Here is a 16773-nt window from a genome sequence, read left to right as displayed (position 1 = left end):
ATGGACGTTAAGCTGCTTTGTAGGTGTGCCCCCCTTCCCACCAGCCAGTGGCTGGTCAACTGGCCCCGCATGGCTGATCCCCCAAACTTGGAAACACCCTTTATAGGCTACGCTTCATTGAACAGAAGTCCTGCTGCCGAGGACAGAACCTTACTGAATCACAAGTGAGAGTCAGGAAAGGACAAGTTCTGGGTGGAGTCTTTCTTGGAAAGGAAATGGGACTGACAGATGACAGCCCAGGGCTATTGTTACACCCATGACCCGCCTATTCCACCCCCCCCCCCCCATCTCCTCCCCTCCATTGAGAAGACTGGGCCAGAACGTTCCTTCTCCCAGAAGCTTCTGCCCCCAGAGCCAGCAGAACGCAGAGAGGGAAAACAAATTACTGCCTGGTTTTTCTGATTCTTTTTTTCAGTCCAATGTTCATGAATGAAATTCCAGTACTGCCTCTTTGACATCTGCTTAACTGATTTTGGGTTTAGGAATCAATTTTGAGCCTTGGCTTTTTGTAACTAAAACCAGCAATGATATTTGACTATATTTTGTAAGAGCCAAGGAAGGGTTCCCACTTTGCCATCACCGTGAGGAATCCTTGTCTGAGAAGTGGGTCCTAGGAATCTAGTAGATTTTTGGGGGAGTCTGGGGTGGACTGGGGAGGGTGTGCCCAGTCTAAAGCAACCCTTGTTGCACACCTCCCCCAGCTATCTCCACGGGGAAAGACAGACACCAGGGATAGATCTTCCAACTTTTCAAGCAGGGCCAGAAGTTTGCTTTGATGAAAATCGCTGTTTAAAAAAAAGTTAACAGCAAATTTAAAAATGTGTGTTTGATAAAAAGATAATTTAGCTCCCTCTAAACTTTATAAGAAGAAATATAGCAAGCCAAATAGGATGCTAAAGGTCACTTTTACCTGGCCTCAGATTTGAGGAGGCAGTAGGGAGGGGTGGGGACTGTGGTGAACGGGAGAGTCCATCCCCCATCCAAACGGTTTGACGGTTTCTTAGCTGATTGCGCTACACATCTCTTCGCAGGAAGGCAAAGGCCCAGATCTTTATGCAACATCTAGTTTTTAAAATAGGGGCAAGTAATTCCAATTTTGAAAGCATTAGAAAAATCTAACAATACTTCTTGGAGCCCCTGGGCTGTCACCTCTTTAGTGTTCAAAGTCACTGGTGGTCACTGCACTGAGGGTGGGTCCCTGCCCAGGGCCCTCTGCCAGCACATTCCGGGCTGTCCTCTACAGATAGTTCCTCAGCTATGAGACGGGGCTGGAGGTCCCCATCATCTTGGTTCTTACCCAGATTTACTAGATTCCAGGCAGTTTTCTTCCTCCTCACTGACCCCCACCCCTGATATTCCTAATTACAAGAATAATACAATTACACTTTAAGTAGTTAACACAAAGCCCTTCACTTGCCACCCACCACTCACTCCTCACCCCGGAGGCCAGGACCACTTTGTTTGACATGTGTTCTCTGAGAACACTGTCCCCTCATTTACTTACATACAGACAGTAGAGGTGTATATATTACATACATACTGAAAAAAGCAAAGCAGACTGAGGCATCAAACAGCGATGAGGGCTCTCCTGTATGAGGGGGTCAGGGAGGGCCTCTGTGAGGAGGTGTGCAGATAACAGGGAAGAGCCATCCAGGTAGCAGGACCAGCAAGTGCAAAGGCCCTGAGGCAGGAGCCATTCAATGGTTTTGAGAAGCGTCAGGGAGGCCTGTGTGGTTGGAGCAGAGTGAGCGAGGTGGCGGCGTGGTAGGAGTTGGGGTTGGAGACAGGGATGGGGTCGGGGGTGGCCAGACCATGTAGGGCCTTGTGGGCCATCGTGAAGATTGTAGTTTTTATTCTGTGCAAGAGGTTAGGTCACTAGAGAACTTGGAGTGATGAAATATGATCTGTCTCAATGTATCTAAGGACCACTGGCTGCCACATGGGATACCCAGGATGGGAGTCTGGGGTAGATGCTGGAAGATCAATTTGGAGACCTGTACTGATGGCCCAGGGGAGAGATGACAGTGGCTAGGTTTGTGTAAGTCAGACCCTGGGTTTACAGACTCCAGCTTTATTCTCACGGTTCCAGTCTCCCTCCCTCTCTCTACTTTCCCAAAGAATTCCTGCCATCACAAAATCCAGCTATCTACCTGTAATTAAAACCAAACAAACACATCAAGAAATCCTCTCCTTAGTTCCTTATCTGAAGCAGAAGGGAAGGCACCACAGGAATTTGGTCTGAAGGGGGCGCCATGTGCAGTTGCTCCTGGCTGATGCAGCTCCCCTGGCCTGAGGCTTCATCTTGGAATCTTCAAGTACCAGGTACTGTCTCAGTCCCAGTCAGCACTGCTTGCTCTGAACTTTGGAATATGGTGTCAATTCAGCGTTCTCCAAGTGCACTGCGGGGAATACCAATAGAAGCTCGTATGCCAGCAAGCATCATTTACTCCACTAATTAGTTCTTTAAAGTTTTAAAGAAAAAATGCATATTACTAGCACATCAAATCTCCACTTCATAGACAATATTGCTTGGTTGGAGGCTAACAGTTTAGAGAGAGACCATTTAAAGAAAAATATTGAATAATAGTACAAGCAGACCATTGAGATGGCCCCAGAACAACAGCCACGAAGAGAGTGTGTGGACGGGTGGCGCTTGGGCAGCGCTGAGTTTCCGGCAGGCAGGGTGGTTCGGGCACTTGAAGCCCCATCATTGTGGTTGGAGGGGGCCCTCCCCAGCTTATTAGAGTCACAGAGTGAGGTGTCAGAGTGACCTCACCGCCGTCCCAGCATGGTGGGACGGTGTGCTCATGGAAAGAAATTGAGTCTGTGTTCTTTTCCCACACACCCTCAGGCTACTGCGGGAGAAAACAAGTTTTGGTTGGCTGGCTTGGTTTCATGAAAAATACTTAAAACTGGCTTCTTTTGCCCTCCGTGGTGATGTGTTCCAGGTGCTCACCTCCCATCTGAGCTGTCCAGCGGCAGCAGGGCGGGGCTGCGGGAGGAGATTAGATCATATATTTTTGCATTAAAGATGTTGAGGTATAAAGCTTGGTAGTTAACAGCATTTTAAATAAATCAGGTGAATGTCCCAAGGGGAGGCTTACCGTGTGCTCTTTATGCACAAATGCCTCTATCATTTAAGAGGCTTGTTTAAAAAAAAAATGTAGTTTACAAGCAGATTAGCAAAGCCCTCGAAGGCCGGCAGATTTGGGCAGGTACGAGCACATCGAATAAGCAGACACACAGAGAGGGCGCTGGCGGGAGAGAACACCCGACAACTAATTGCCTCCAAATTTAGTAGGATGGGAAAGTAAGAGCTTTAAGACCCTGGTTTCCAAGCAGATTAAAAATAAGAAACCTCTCCGCAGGCTGTTCGCTTTCTGCCAGCGCAGCATTCGGGGCTGCTGACTGCAGGTGGATGCGTCACCAGGTGGCGGCCCCCCTGCTCTCCAGGAGAGGGTCTGACAGGTCGGGTGGGCGGCCGGCTTTGTCCTTCTTACCACTAGGATGCGGGAGAGAGGATGCAGCCCCCTTGATGACCTAGTAAAGCCTTCAGCAAGCATTGACTGGCCCTGGTGTCCGAGGACCCCACTGCTGGCGCATTGGGGTCCAGCAACGCTTTGCTTTCCCTTTGATCATCCATCCGAGGGACCCCAGTCTTGGCCCTAAGACTTGCCTTTTTTCCTTTTCTAACTGAATTTGTCTGGACTATGCCATTTAAGCCCCAAATACCCCTTAACAGCCAATAAAAACCCAAACTGGAAACTAAGACCATTTCAGATCATGAGAAGAGATGTAGAGAAATGAGTCAGAAACGGAATGGGGGAAGATAGTTTACCTTAAATCAGATGCTCCAGGAAGGCTTCTCGGAGAGGACGACATTTGAGGAGAGACCCATGTGAACTTGGGGAATCACTTACCGTGATATCTGGGAGAGGCTGTTCCAGGCAGAGGGAACAGCAAGGGGCCGGGGCCCTGAAGCTGGATGAGCTTGGTGCATCTGGAAATGAAACAGGCCTCATGTGGCCAAAGTGAAGTGGGAGGAGGCTGGAGTCTGCGAGACCTTGTGGACCACTGTCAGGAAACTGAACTTGACCTTGAAGGCCACGAGGCGACATTAGGGAGCTTTTGGTGAGCTTCGTGAGTCTTCTATAGACTCAGAATTGCTCTCTAAGCACACACAGTCCCATCCCCATTTGAACCACTATACTGGGGAGAAAGCTTTCCTCACCTGGCAGGGAAGAAGCAAGATGTGCCCCAGAAGGAGCCTTGGTGTGGGAGATAGGAGACCGGCCTCTAGTCCCCAGCCCAGAGTTGACTTGGATGTACCAGTTTTACCTTTCTGAGCCTCAGTCACCTCGTCTGCAAAATGGGAGCAATCAGCCCCTCTCTGGATTCCCTTCTGTCTAAGTGGGGGTTGGAGAACCTGGATGGTCCTGAAAGTTTCTCGGGGCATCCAGACCAGCCTGGCAGAGAGACTCTTCTGGAATCCATGTCAGCAATTCTGAGTCTGTAGAAGCCTCAGGAAGCCTCTCACCTCCCTGTTGGAAAAAGGTAATTAGCTAGCTGTGTTAACAGCCTGATTATGGGCGCTGTGCTTGGGTGCCTGCCGCCCCAGAGGAAGAGGGGTGGTTCTCAGCTGGAAAACGGCTAATGTGACGACATGCTGGTTTTATTAGCGTATCTCACAAACAAGCTGTGCACTTAGCACAACAGACAGTGGAAGAGGAAATATCAGCGGCTGATGGAGGAGTGGAGGAGAGCACTCCTGCTGGGCTCCAGGGAATCTTCCAGAAAGAGTGGAGATTAAACTGTAACAAGCCTCTGCCCCTCCCATGCTGTGGCTGCCTGGGACACGGGGTTGAAGAGGTTCCCGTTCCCTACAAGCCTGCTTATTCTCTCTGAATCTCCAGGTGTGAGTCTCCAGCTGCTACCGGACAACCCCGCTTGGAAGTCCCTGGGCATCTCAGATGAGCATGTCCCAAACTGAGCCCTGATGGTCTTGCCCCAAACCTGCTCCTCCCGGTGGCGTCTCCATTGCTGCTGATGGTGAGGGCGAGGGGAGAGAAGGGTCTTAGCCAAGATGCCAAAGGACAAGTTGAGAGCTAAGATGGTGCCCAGTGGAAAACACTGACAGTAATTAAAACCACCTGCCCACAGAGGTGGGGGGATAAATCGGTAGAGCACAAAGGATTTTTAGGGCATTGAAACTACTCTGTAATACTGTTATGGTGCATGACTGTCACTGTGCATTGTCCAGACCCTTGGAATGCACAAGACCAAGAGTGAACCCTAATGTAAACTGTGGACGTTGGGTGACAATGATGTGCAGGTTCATAGATTGTAACCAAGGTACCATTCGGGTGGGGGATGTTGATAATGGGGAGACAGTGGGGGAAGCAGAGGATGTATGCGAAATCTCTGCACCTTCCATTCAATTTTGCTGTGAACCTAAAATTGCTCTAAAAACTAAAGTCTAATAAGTTATTTAAAAAAAAACCTGAATTGGGAAGGTACACTCTAAATTCATGATCCTCTCTAAGGTGAGGGAATGGGACACTCGGGGAAATAAAAGGGACTTTATCTCTACTTTGTCTTGCCTTGATGAGAAAAGAACTAGAGGCACATGCAGGAGAAAATGTTAGTAACTGTCCCCTCTGGGGATGTTGATCCAAGAGTATCTTCCTTGTTCTTTGTCCTTTTCTATCAGCCACTTCTCAAATATGACAAAGTGAACAACCTGTCATGGCAGGGGGCCCAGAGAACCCAGGAGACGGGTGGGAGGCCTGAGCCCGGGGTGAAGGTCTGGCGGCAGGACACAGAAGTGGGGACCAGACAAAGCTTTTATCCAGAAGGTCGGGGAAGAGTCACGAGCTGGCCTCCAGGTGCTGAGCTGGTGGGACACGGAGCCGCTCACTAATGTCCTGTCATTCGGTTCACCTTCCTGAGGCGCTGGCCTCTGCATCGGTGGCAGACTCAGTAAAAACTATGGGGAACTTGTGAGTTCTTAACCTCGTGACTGAGTGCCTGTGGACCCTCCAGGTGAGGGGTGGTGATTTCAGCTGCTTTTAGAACTGGCCCCGGGCCCCAAAACAATACTCACGGCCTCCTGAGAATAACAAGGGAGAGACGTGCAGTTTCAGGCTCCCTGGGGAGCCTAATGTGCCACAAACCTGCTGAACCGAAGGTCTCTGCAGGAGGAGACGCAGTGAAGGTTTTCTTTATTTTCCTTCCAATCACCCCTCCAGCTGCTGACACCCTGCACTGGAGTCACTCCTCACCCCCTCCATTCCTGCCTCCTCCTTGCTGGGTCGCCCTAGGATGCCCCTTCCTAAGCCTCCTCACCTCCATTCTTCTATCTGCAAAATGGGTTGACGTCTGCAAAGCAGGCTGGGAAAATCCCCATGATGCCCTGAGATGTGGCTTTCTCCCCAGACACTCCACGAAGAGTATGAAGTAAAAATAAAAGCTCCGGTTTCCTCGGGGATTGTTGGATCCTGGTCATTCATTTGTGACAGCAAAAACAGCAGTAATAATAATGGCGATTTTTTTTTTTTTTTTTTTTTTTTTTTTGCCAGCACCTGGCAGGAATATTAATGTCTCAGTTCTCCTGGGCTCTTATTCTGGAGTCACTGTGCTGTTGTGCTAGATTCAGTTCGATTATTCCACAATCTGGACCACGTTGACTTGCTTCCAGCGGCTCTGAAACCTAGCCGCCCCCGCCCCCACTCAGTTCCTGTCCTTTCTTCTCAGTGTTGTGGCTGTTCCTGAGCATGGCTTCCTGCACAGGAATTGGAAGTTAATTTGACCATGGAGTCAGTCTGCCTGAGTTCAAACCCTGCCTCCACCACTCAAACCTGGGTCACTCACTGACCACCTCCTGCCTCAGTTTCCCCATCTATAAACAGTGGGCGGGAACAGTACGGAATCAGACATTCAGGGGTGGGGGTTGAATGAGATCTGTTAAGGTAGCTGGAGTGGTGCCCGGTGTGCAGTAATTGACGATAAATGGTAGCTGTTTTATTATCATTATTACAAATGTTAATGTGAGACTGGAGGACTCCAGTCCTGTTTGCCTCAGACAGACCTGTTTGGGGCTGGTGAGCTTCATCCCCTGAGGTTGTCCATTCCTGGGTGAGAAGGTGGTTGAGGAAGAGGCGGAGGAAGGGAGGAAACACAGGAGACTCCAGGCCCTGCTTGATGGGAGTGGCGGGGAGACCCAGCCAGCAAATAGCGAAGGAGAGAATCAACCACCTCTCCTGGGAGGCCGGGGGCAGGCAGGCCTTGGTGGTATCCAGCTGGTGGCATTTCGCCAGCCTTGGAGATTGTGGAGGTCTGGAAAAGTAAATGCCACAGGGAATGGCATGCAGGGAGCAGATAAAGCGCCTCCACACTGGACCCCTCGTATCATCCCTGTGCACACCCTGTGATCGTGCAAGATCGATGCTCCACCCCCACGTACGCAAAGGGCCCACGCAGCCCAGCTCACACTGGCCATGGATGCCCTGCTCCTGCACACGCTTGCGCGCCCAGTGCACACGTACTTTGCTGAAATATCGGAGCTCCTGGGCTTGGAGCGGGTCCCAGCACCAGCACCTCCCTGCCCTGGGGAAGACTAGGGCTGCGGTACTTGCGCTCCTTCAGGCTCCTGGCCCTGGGTTTGAGCCCCCTTCCTGCTCTCATCCCTGGCCTTCCTGGAGTGGCCGTCTTCCCAGCATAATGCCTGCCCCAGGACTGGACATCCCTGGGCTCGCCCCCTGCTATGTGCCCTGCCTCGGGCACACAAGCACCACTGGGGACGAGGTGTGGATTTGCAGCCAGGCATGATGGAGGGATAGATAGCAGGGCTCTGGAGGAGCTCTGAAGGAAGCCGTGTCCTCCTGGCCCCCTCACTCCCTCTCTTCTCCCCCCTCCCCACACTCCTCTCCCTGTGGCTCCACCTCCCGCTGTGTCCCTGCGGGTCCTCTCAGCTGGGGAGGAGGAAAGCAGCCTGACAGGTGAGTCTGCATTACATGCAGCTCATTTGTGTTCTCCAAGCTGGGGGTGGGGCCCTGGTGGGGTGTCAGCAGCCCCCGGGGAAGACAGCTGGCATCCTGGCGTCACTCATATTTCACAGTTTGTATTTTGGGGTGCGTGTGAGGCTTGACCTCATGAGACAAGGGGTGCCGTTCCAAAGAAAGGCTTCCACCTGTGATCTAGAACCTCCTGGGAACTTCACGGGTTGGAAAAAAATGTGGATGCCACTCCCCCAGGTGCTGCACATGAAACCCTGTGCTGAAAATCTTTCTGGACAGTATGAGTATCTTGACCTTGTGTGAAGCACGACCTGACTCCCAGACTCCCTCTCCTGCTCTGAGATAAGGAACCACAGTGACTTCCATGATTTCTGTGTCTGTGTGTCCATCCCTGTCCACCTTTGATTTCCCACTGTGGACCAGGCCTCCCTCACACTGAGCCACTGTGCGGACTGGGCACGGCGACCCCAGTTCCCAGCACCAGGGTGGGCATGTGACCCAGGCGTGACCAAGCCGCCCCATCCATCCTCCTGGATGCTCTGACCGGCTGTGGGATGGACGTGTGACCCCAAACAGGCAACAAGGGCCTGCCCTGGGGCCTTTGCTGGGTCTGGTGGGAAGAGACTCTCTCTGTGCCATGTGGCTGCCTGAGCTGCTGGCGGTCATCTTGGTCACCCCACGAGACAGCCTGCTTGGGAGTGAAGCCAACCCCGGGGAAAGCAGAGCCCAGACATGGAGAGAGACCGAGTCATGATTAAGCTGTGGGAGTCCCTGGATCTGGCTGGATCAGAAGCCCAACACCCCTGACTTTTAATAACCTGAGACAGTAAATTTTCTTTTCTTCACTTAAGCCTGTTGGAGTTGAGATTGTCACTTGCAACCAGAAGAATCCCAACTATTAGAGCCCAGAGTTTGCCCTGGGGACATCTAAGTGGTGGGACCAGGCAGACCCATGGAAGGGGGTGCTGCTTCAGGAGGGCTGGGGACCAGGCGGGCTGAGGGGCTTTTCCAGGAGGACAGGGCGGTGCTGAGTCCCCTCCCCCACCCCCACTCCCACCCCCAGGATGGCCCGGGCTCAGGGGACCATGGGGAGCTGAGCACCCAGCTCACAGCCCTCCTTCCATGGACCACACATGGACCACACCAGCTGCTCTGCCAGGCCCAGTCAGCGGCTCTGGACAAGGAGAGTCAGAGGCAGCTTCCTGGAGAGCAGAATGTGAGTGGGAGGAGGAGGAGAGGTACACAGGGCACGTGCCCCCTTGAAAAATAGATTCTGTGCTCATTTATCCAGGTCAGTCCCTGTGCCCACCCTGGCCTGGATCAGGGGCTCCAGGAGATCAGGGAGGGTGTACAGTTCCTTCACCACCTGGGGGGGGGGCATCACCTCTCAGAATCTAAGTCAGATCCTGCCCCTCCTCAGCTCAAACTCTACAGTGGCTCCACCTTAGAGTAAAAGCCGACATCCTCAAAATGATCCACAAAGCCTAGTCCACTGGCCCCACCCCGCTGCCCTGCAACCTGCCACCTCAGGGCCTTTGCACTGCCTTTTTCTTCTTCCGGGAGCTCTCTTTCCTGAGCATCCATATGAATCACTTCCTGTAGTTTTTACTCAAGCATCACCTTGTCAGTGAGGCCGTCCATGGCTGCCCCACCTGACACTGCACACCCGTCCCCCTGTCCTGCTTTCTTGTCTCCACAGCGCTGTGGTCGTGATTATGTGTAACTAATAAATTCGTGGATTTCTGTTTTGTCTCATCCCCCAAACGAGGCTGGAAGTTCCATGAGGGCAGGGATCTCAGCCCACTGTCTTCACTGCACAGCCCTGGCACATAGTGGGTGCTTTCTAAAAATATATTAACAAAGGAATGAACTGTCCCTTCTGGGCACAGCACCCCAACTGTCCTTTCTGGAATCTCTGTCCCTCACTCTGGGCTCATGAGCTACGAGTTGGGGAGCCCCACACCCACTGCATGCGGGGTCTGTGATCCAGGCCTGGCAGTCAGCACATCCAGGACCCCTGGCTGCACCTGGGCAGGCTGTACCTGCAGAAGGGGCTGAAATTCCTGCCCCCTAAGCCTGTGTCCTGGACCACAGCTGCTTCTCCCAAGAGAAAGGAGCACCTTTTCTGACACCAAGGAGGTAGCCCTGGCCATAAGGAAATCTCTTTGACACCAGTGTTTGGTCAGAGATGGGCATGTGACCAGGTTGGTCCAACCAGGTGAGTTCTGAGAAATTTGCAGGTGCCACCAGGAGAAGGTCTTCCCTCTTTGATTGCTACATTGGCCACTGGCATCTCCCCTCAGTGTGTAGGGAGAAAAAAAGCAGAACTGCAAGACTGGGGAAACTGAATTGAGTCCCTGGATCCAGCCCTACCTGAGGCCCATGCCACCCTCAGGACTTTTCAGTTGTATGACCCTTACATTTCCTTTTGGCTAACATCTCTTGGAGCTGAATTTTCTGTCCTTGCAACTTTAGGCTCCTGTCTGTCCCAGGATCAGGGTAGTGGTACCCCAAGGGCAGCCATGAACATTAGATGAGAACTGCCTTGGGAAGACACTTTGTCTTTTTTAAACACTTTACGTATGTCAAGGGCTGCTAGAGGTGCTGGCGGGCTCTGACCTCCATCTCCCTAGGGCTGCTCCTGAGTCCAGATCCCTTCCCAGGACAGCCTTCGTCCCCTCCCCAAGGGGGGTTTCAGCAGCTCACAGCGCCTCTCTTTCACATGAGTGACTTTCTCCTTTCCCATTTTTCATCTTGAAAAACAGCAAATTAAAGCACTTAATTTTCCTCCTCCAAGCCAATCAATGTGGACATGCTCGGCGCCAATGCTGGGCTGTGACAGACAAGTCATTTATATCAATTAGCAAAACACAAGTGAGCCTTATGGCTGGGTGCAGACTCGCGGGGAGGCTGTCCTCCAGGAAGGGAAGCCCAACAGGGAAGCTGGGGCATGAGACCCCACTGGGAGCCTGGAGAAGAGGGGGTCGTGTAGGATTTGGGGGTCATCAGTGTTGTGATGGCATTTGGGACAGGGTACTGGCCCAGCCACTTCTCCTTCCCACAAGGTCCCCTCATGTATGTGTCCAGGGAACAAGAGAATTTCCAGACACGGCTGTTGGCAGAAGTTTTGTTCCCAAGCTTTAATGTGGACTCCACACAGGGAAGCTGGAATGCTGAGTCTATCTCCAAAGAGCACCTGAACCCCCGTGTGCCTCCCTAAGTGGGCCCCCATCATCTGACAGGGCGCTCCGGGGTAATTACAGCAGCCTCCTCCCTGGTCTGAGATGCACTCTGGCCTCCCTAAACCTATGCTCACCAGTCAGAATGAACTTTTAAAAATATGAATCAATTTTAGGGGAGGGCATAGCTCAGTGGTAGAGCGCATACCTGGCATGCATGAGGTCCTGGGTTCAATCTCCAGTACCTCCATTAAATAAATAAATAAAATCAATAAACCTAAGTATCTCCCCTACTCAACAAATAAATAGTAATTTAAAAATCAAATCATGTCACGCTTCTGCTCTGAAACCTTCGGTAGCTCCCTATTACTCTTAGAATAAAATCCAAACTCCCCATCATGGCCTCCAACACCCTGCATGGTCTGGCCCCTGCTGGCCTCTTAGACTCATCTTCCCCCTGTCCTCTGCAGTCCACCCCACCACAGCCATGCTGACTTCCTTGCTGTTCCTCCAACTACCATGCTTGGTCCTACCCCAGGCCCTTTGCACTTGCTGTTTCCCCACATCCCTTCCTGGTGGCTCTTTCCATCCTTCATGTTTCAGCTTAAATGTGGCTCTCCCTCCCACACCATGCCCCAGGCTAAAGCCTCTCTCCTTAGCTGCTGTTTATTCCTTTTGCATCCATTCAAACTTAAGTATTTAGGGAGCACCCCCGCATACCAGCTACTGTTCTATGAGCTAAGATTACAGAAGGGAGAAAGATAAAGAAAACTTCCTGCCTTCCTAGAGCCATCCTTGGCACTCTGGGGACTAGATGAGTCATAGGGGAAATCTGTTGTCTTAAGGAAATTCTGGTTTCTAAATGGGGACTCAGTTTACTCAAATGAAGTTCTTACAGAATTATGTATGGGTGAGTCAAGCAGAGAAACACTGCTCACAGAAATTAGACTAAGTAAAGAGAAAGGAGGGTTGGAGCCATCAGCTAAGGCCTGGCCCAGGCCCTGTTGACAGAATCTTAGCAGGACTGGGGCAGTTCCCTGGCTGGCACTGGGAACGTACTGAGTGAAGGCTTTTGTTTTTGATGTTTGACTTTTGTTTTAATTGATGTGAAAAGGATTCCAGGCAGGGACTAGAAAAAATCCCTGCTCTCTTGAGCTGACATTCTATTTGAGGGGGAGACAAAGGGCAATGGAGATATGTAAGAAAAGTGTCACATGTTACAAGGACTATGGGGAAAAAATAAAGGACAGAAGAGGGTGAGGCTGCAGTGAGAAAGTGGGGGATCAGGGCGGGCTTCCTGGAGGAGGAGGCATGTAAGCAAAGATCTGAGGTTGCTGATGGAGGGAACCCGAGGTCACTTTCCAGGCAGAAAGAAGAGCAGGGACAAACTTTCCAAAGGCAAAGCGTGTCCAGAGGATTGGAGGAAGTGTGGCTGGAACAGAGTGGGTGGAGGAGCTGCTGCGAGCTGGGGTCAGAGAGGCCAAGGCCGTGGGGCAGGACGTGCCGGGCCTGTGGGCCCTTGTGGTGAAGTGGCTTTTGTTGTGAGTGGGGTGGGAGCCACAGAGGGCTCTGAGCAGGGGAGGCATAGCCTGATTTGGGTTTTGGCTGGATTCTTGTGGCAGGAAGGAGAGAGTGGACCGGAGAGTGCGGGGGCAACCACAACAGCCCAGGCAAAATGCTCCAAGAAGCAGGCTTGCAGGGGTACACATGAAGTGTCTTCATCCTGATCCAGAATAAGCCTCCTGGGGAATTAGAAGGGAGGTCAGGGGAGGCAGGGAGAGGCCTGACCCTGGGTTTTGAAAAGCCCTCGGGGGGGTCCCCGCCTGCGGGGACCTTGCAGTGACGTGTGTGTGCTTCTGCGCTCACTCCTTCATTCTCGCTGGAATTCATCCATTCATTCCAGATCTCGGAGAGGCTTTGAATCCAGATGGATCTGAGTTCAGTTCTCACCTCCGTCACTTCCTGGTCAGGTGTTGCTGACCTCTCTGGGCCTCAGTTTCCACATCTGTAGAATGGGGAACACACAGCACTTACCCCTCCTGGGTTGCTGCAAACTCCCATATCTGAGTGCGTGTGTCCCAGCACAGAGCAGACCTTCCTCGCCCTGGAGTTTGTTTTTCCTTCCTCTCCCCCTCCCTCCTGCCATTACCTCACTCGATTAGACTGTACGTTCCAAGAGCGCAGTGATTTTTATCTGCTTCATTGTTGTTTTTCCGTGTTTCTTTCCCAGTGCCTAGAATCTTGCCTGGCGCAGGGCGGGTGCTCCAGAAATATCTGATGAATGGAAGTATTCCCTTCAGTCCTGAGCAGATGGAAAGCACCTTCCGGGAGGTGGGGGTGGGCGTGGGGGCGGTGCATTGCAAATTCCAGAAAAGCAAACCCGGGTGCGGGCAACAGGCCTGTCTTCAGGGACCTTGTTCTAAAGTCTTCGAGGCCCCACAAATGAGCGTTAATGAAATGTTTAATGTCTTCTTTAGCTCATACGCAAGTTGTAGGTCAGATTTATGGGCCAGAGAGAGCTGTATTTTTAATCTGCTCTATGTAATTTTTATTACATTAGGGCCTGCTGTGTAATCAATACGCTCTTTATATAAATACATGTCTGGGAGCATAGGTTTATTGTTTCTGCAGATCTACCAAGGCACCCCTCCCCCTGGAGGGCAGCCGTGCCCGGGGAGCAGGAGCGCTTCCTGGAGCAGGACCCTCACAGCCAAGGTAACAGGGAGGCTTCTGATTTAAGAAGCACTCACGTGGTCCTGAGGCAGCCAGCCACGTGTGTGACTTCACTGAATCTGCAGGACCATCCCAGGAGGGAGGGTCCTGTTACTATTCCCATTTCACAGATGAGGAGACTGAAGGGTGGAGGGTCTGATGATTTTCCCAAGGTCATGCAGCTGTTCAAGATCAAACATGTACTTGACCCCAGATGCACCCTGACTTTTTTCAAAGCCCGAGTTCTGAATCAGCTTTTGTCACCCTCTTGGGCCAGATAACTTATTCCAAAACAGCCTCCTAAACTCTAGAAAGACAAGGATTTATCAATGTGAATAAAAGGTTTAAGGTCTGCTCCAGCCTGTATATCAACTGTGCATCATATTTACGGTTCTAGAGAGTATCTTTTTCATGTCTGCGGGTATATTTTTATCACACTGGGGGACCTTGATAGAATGAGTGTTTTATAAGACTTGGAGGATAATCTCATCCCTTTTCAATATTTACAGAGATTCAAGGTTGTAGCTTTGCCTTTAAGGCAAACTGCAACATAACGTGGTCCTGTCTGTGACTTATTTGATGCTAAGCCCTTGGTTAGAAAACAACCCCCAAGAAGAACCTTGGGTGTGAAGCTATGGGGGGGGGGGGGTGAGTGGCACCTGATGACCCTGAAGGTTGGCAGTGTCCAAGGTCAAGTCTTGTGGAGGAGGGAGGACTTTTAAGTGGAAATAAGCCCCAGAGTAAACCTGCCTCAGGGCTCAGAAGACCCCCTTTCCTGTGAACCTCCCAGCAGAGCAGACTTTGGAGAAGAGGCAGGACTTGGCTAGGCCTTAACAGGCAGATGGGGCCTCAGGAGACAGAGGAGCTGGGGGCAGGGCTTCCCAAGGGAACCATGTGACATTATTCGTGGGACAGTTGCCATGGTTGAAAAGTTTCCTTCCCTCCCAAGATGCTGTGGTTGACATCCCTGAGCTCTAAGACATTCAGGTTTCATTGTCTTATTTCTTCCATAAATCTTCCCCAGATGATCTTGGATTAGAGACTGAAAGGACAGAGTGTAAGTCCACAGCTGGATGACGATGCTCTTTGCCCAGAAGAGGGAGAGCCTAGATGAATCCCTTGTTCTAAATCAACAGGTGTCAGCAGGGGTCGGAGGGTGGGCACTGGCTCCTGGTCAGCTCCAGTTGAAGCTCCTTCCAGGGAAAAATATCCTGTAACTGGACAAGAGATTCCCTCTGTCAGGAGAGGAGACCAGAGTGTGTGCAGGTGTGTCCTGACGTCGGCGGAGGCATGAATGTGTGTCTTTGCACACTGTATTCATCAATTATTTTTTCAGGCAATATTTACCGAATGCCTGCTATGTGCCTGGGATTGCGTTAGATCCTTAAGATTCAGTAGTTAAAATGGCATATGAGAGATGGACAAGACTAAACAGAGTTTAATAAAATAAAGTTAATTTTATGATGACATAAGGGTAATGAGGGAAGCTAGCCAGGCAATGTTTTAAAGATTAACAGGGGACCAGGCACACCCACCCAGAAGCGGGAGCAGGGGGTTGTGGAGGGTGTCCCTGAGGTGGTGACACTGAAGGATACAAAGCTGCCCAAATGTTTGCCTCCAGCTCAGACGCCTTCCCATAGCTCGGGGCACTGAGCTCCAGATGCCAACTCAGCATCTCCCCCGAGGTCCCTTCTGACCCCAGGTCCACTCGGCTAAAGGGAAGTTCCTGTTTCTCTTGCCCAAACCTACCCTTCCCTTCCTCAGTCTTCACCCTGTTCAGTCTGTGTACACACTGTTTACTGAAAGATGGAAGGGGCTAGGGTGGGAAGAGCCAGGAAAGAAACATCCCAGACAGGGGGAGCAGTAAGTGCAAAGGCCCTGGTTCAGGAAAGATCTTCCCGGCATGGAGGAATACAAAGGAGGCCAGGGCACAGCCAGCCCAAGGTGAGCCCCCGAGGAGGGGGCAGGTGAACCACCACCCCAACACCACCCTCCCCATCCTGCTGACCTCCTGGTGGGGCTCCCTACTGGCTGGGCCAAGCCCAAAGCCAGAGGCAACAGTCCTGTAGTGTGGGCCACCTCAATCAGCATTGCGGGGCACAGAGCAGGGGGAGGCAGGGAGAGTGGATGTGGAGGACAAAGGGAACACGAGTGACACAGGCCTGCGGCCAAGGCCAGGGCTTTGGCATTTATTCTGAGTTAGGTGGGGACATTGGGCACAGTGAGCAGAGAGGAAGCAAGATCTGATTTACATGTTTAAAATGTCATCTCCCTGCTGTGGTGACAATGGGACTGTAGAGGCCAATGGGGCGGTGTCTGCAGTGGGCCGGGGGGAGGGGAAGGTGGCTCTGGCTATGTGGGGGCAAGGGAGGTGGGCCTGTCTTGGAGTCAAAGTAGAAAAGCCCCACTGAGGGCTTCCAGGTGGCACAAGGACCGGGGATGGGCTCAGGTTGGGTTGAACTCCCTGTTGACGTGATGGCGCAGTCGTGGATGGAAACGGCCTGAACGCCTGAGCAGATGGGGGGTTTCAGGCATCATGAGACAGTGGGAGTCAGAGCTGGACCCTGACCCCAGAGCCTCTCTTCTCCTGTGTCTGACCAGAGAAGGAGCAGACAGCAGAGGGAGGGGGGGCCCCAGGACGGCCCTGAGCCAGGACAACGCTGCCTTTGTGTTTACCCTCACGTCCGTCAGGAGGAAATGTGCTGGGGAGAGAGCAGGCATCCTGCTGGAGAGTCAGTGGCTCATTAGAGCTCACGCCTGCATCCTGCCCCTGCCCTGAGAGTCCATTAGAACTGGCCTGAACGGAGCAAGACCCAACCTGTGGAGGGACTGCAGGCCCCAGATCCCCCCTGCAGGCGCTGCCCGGG

Source organism: Camelus bactrianus, chromosome 19 (assembly GCF_048773025.1).
Source record: "Camelus bactrianus isolate YW-2024 breed Bactrian camel chromosome 19, ASM4877302v1, whole genome shotgun sequence".
Lineage (NCBI taxonomy): Eukaryota > Metazoa > Chordata > Mammalia > Artiodactyla > Camelidae > Camelus > Camelus bactrianus.
Note: the sequence above shows the minus strand (reverse complement) of the source record.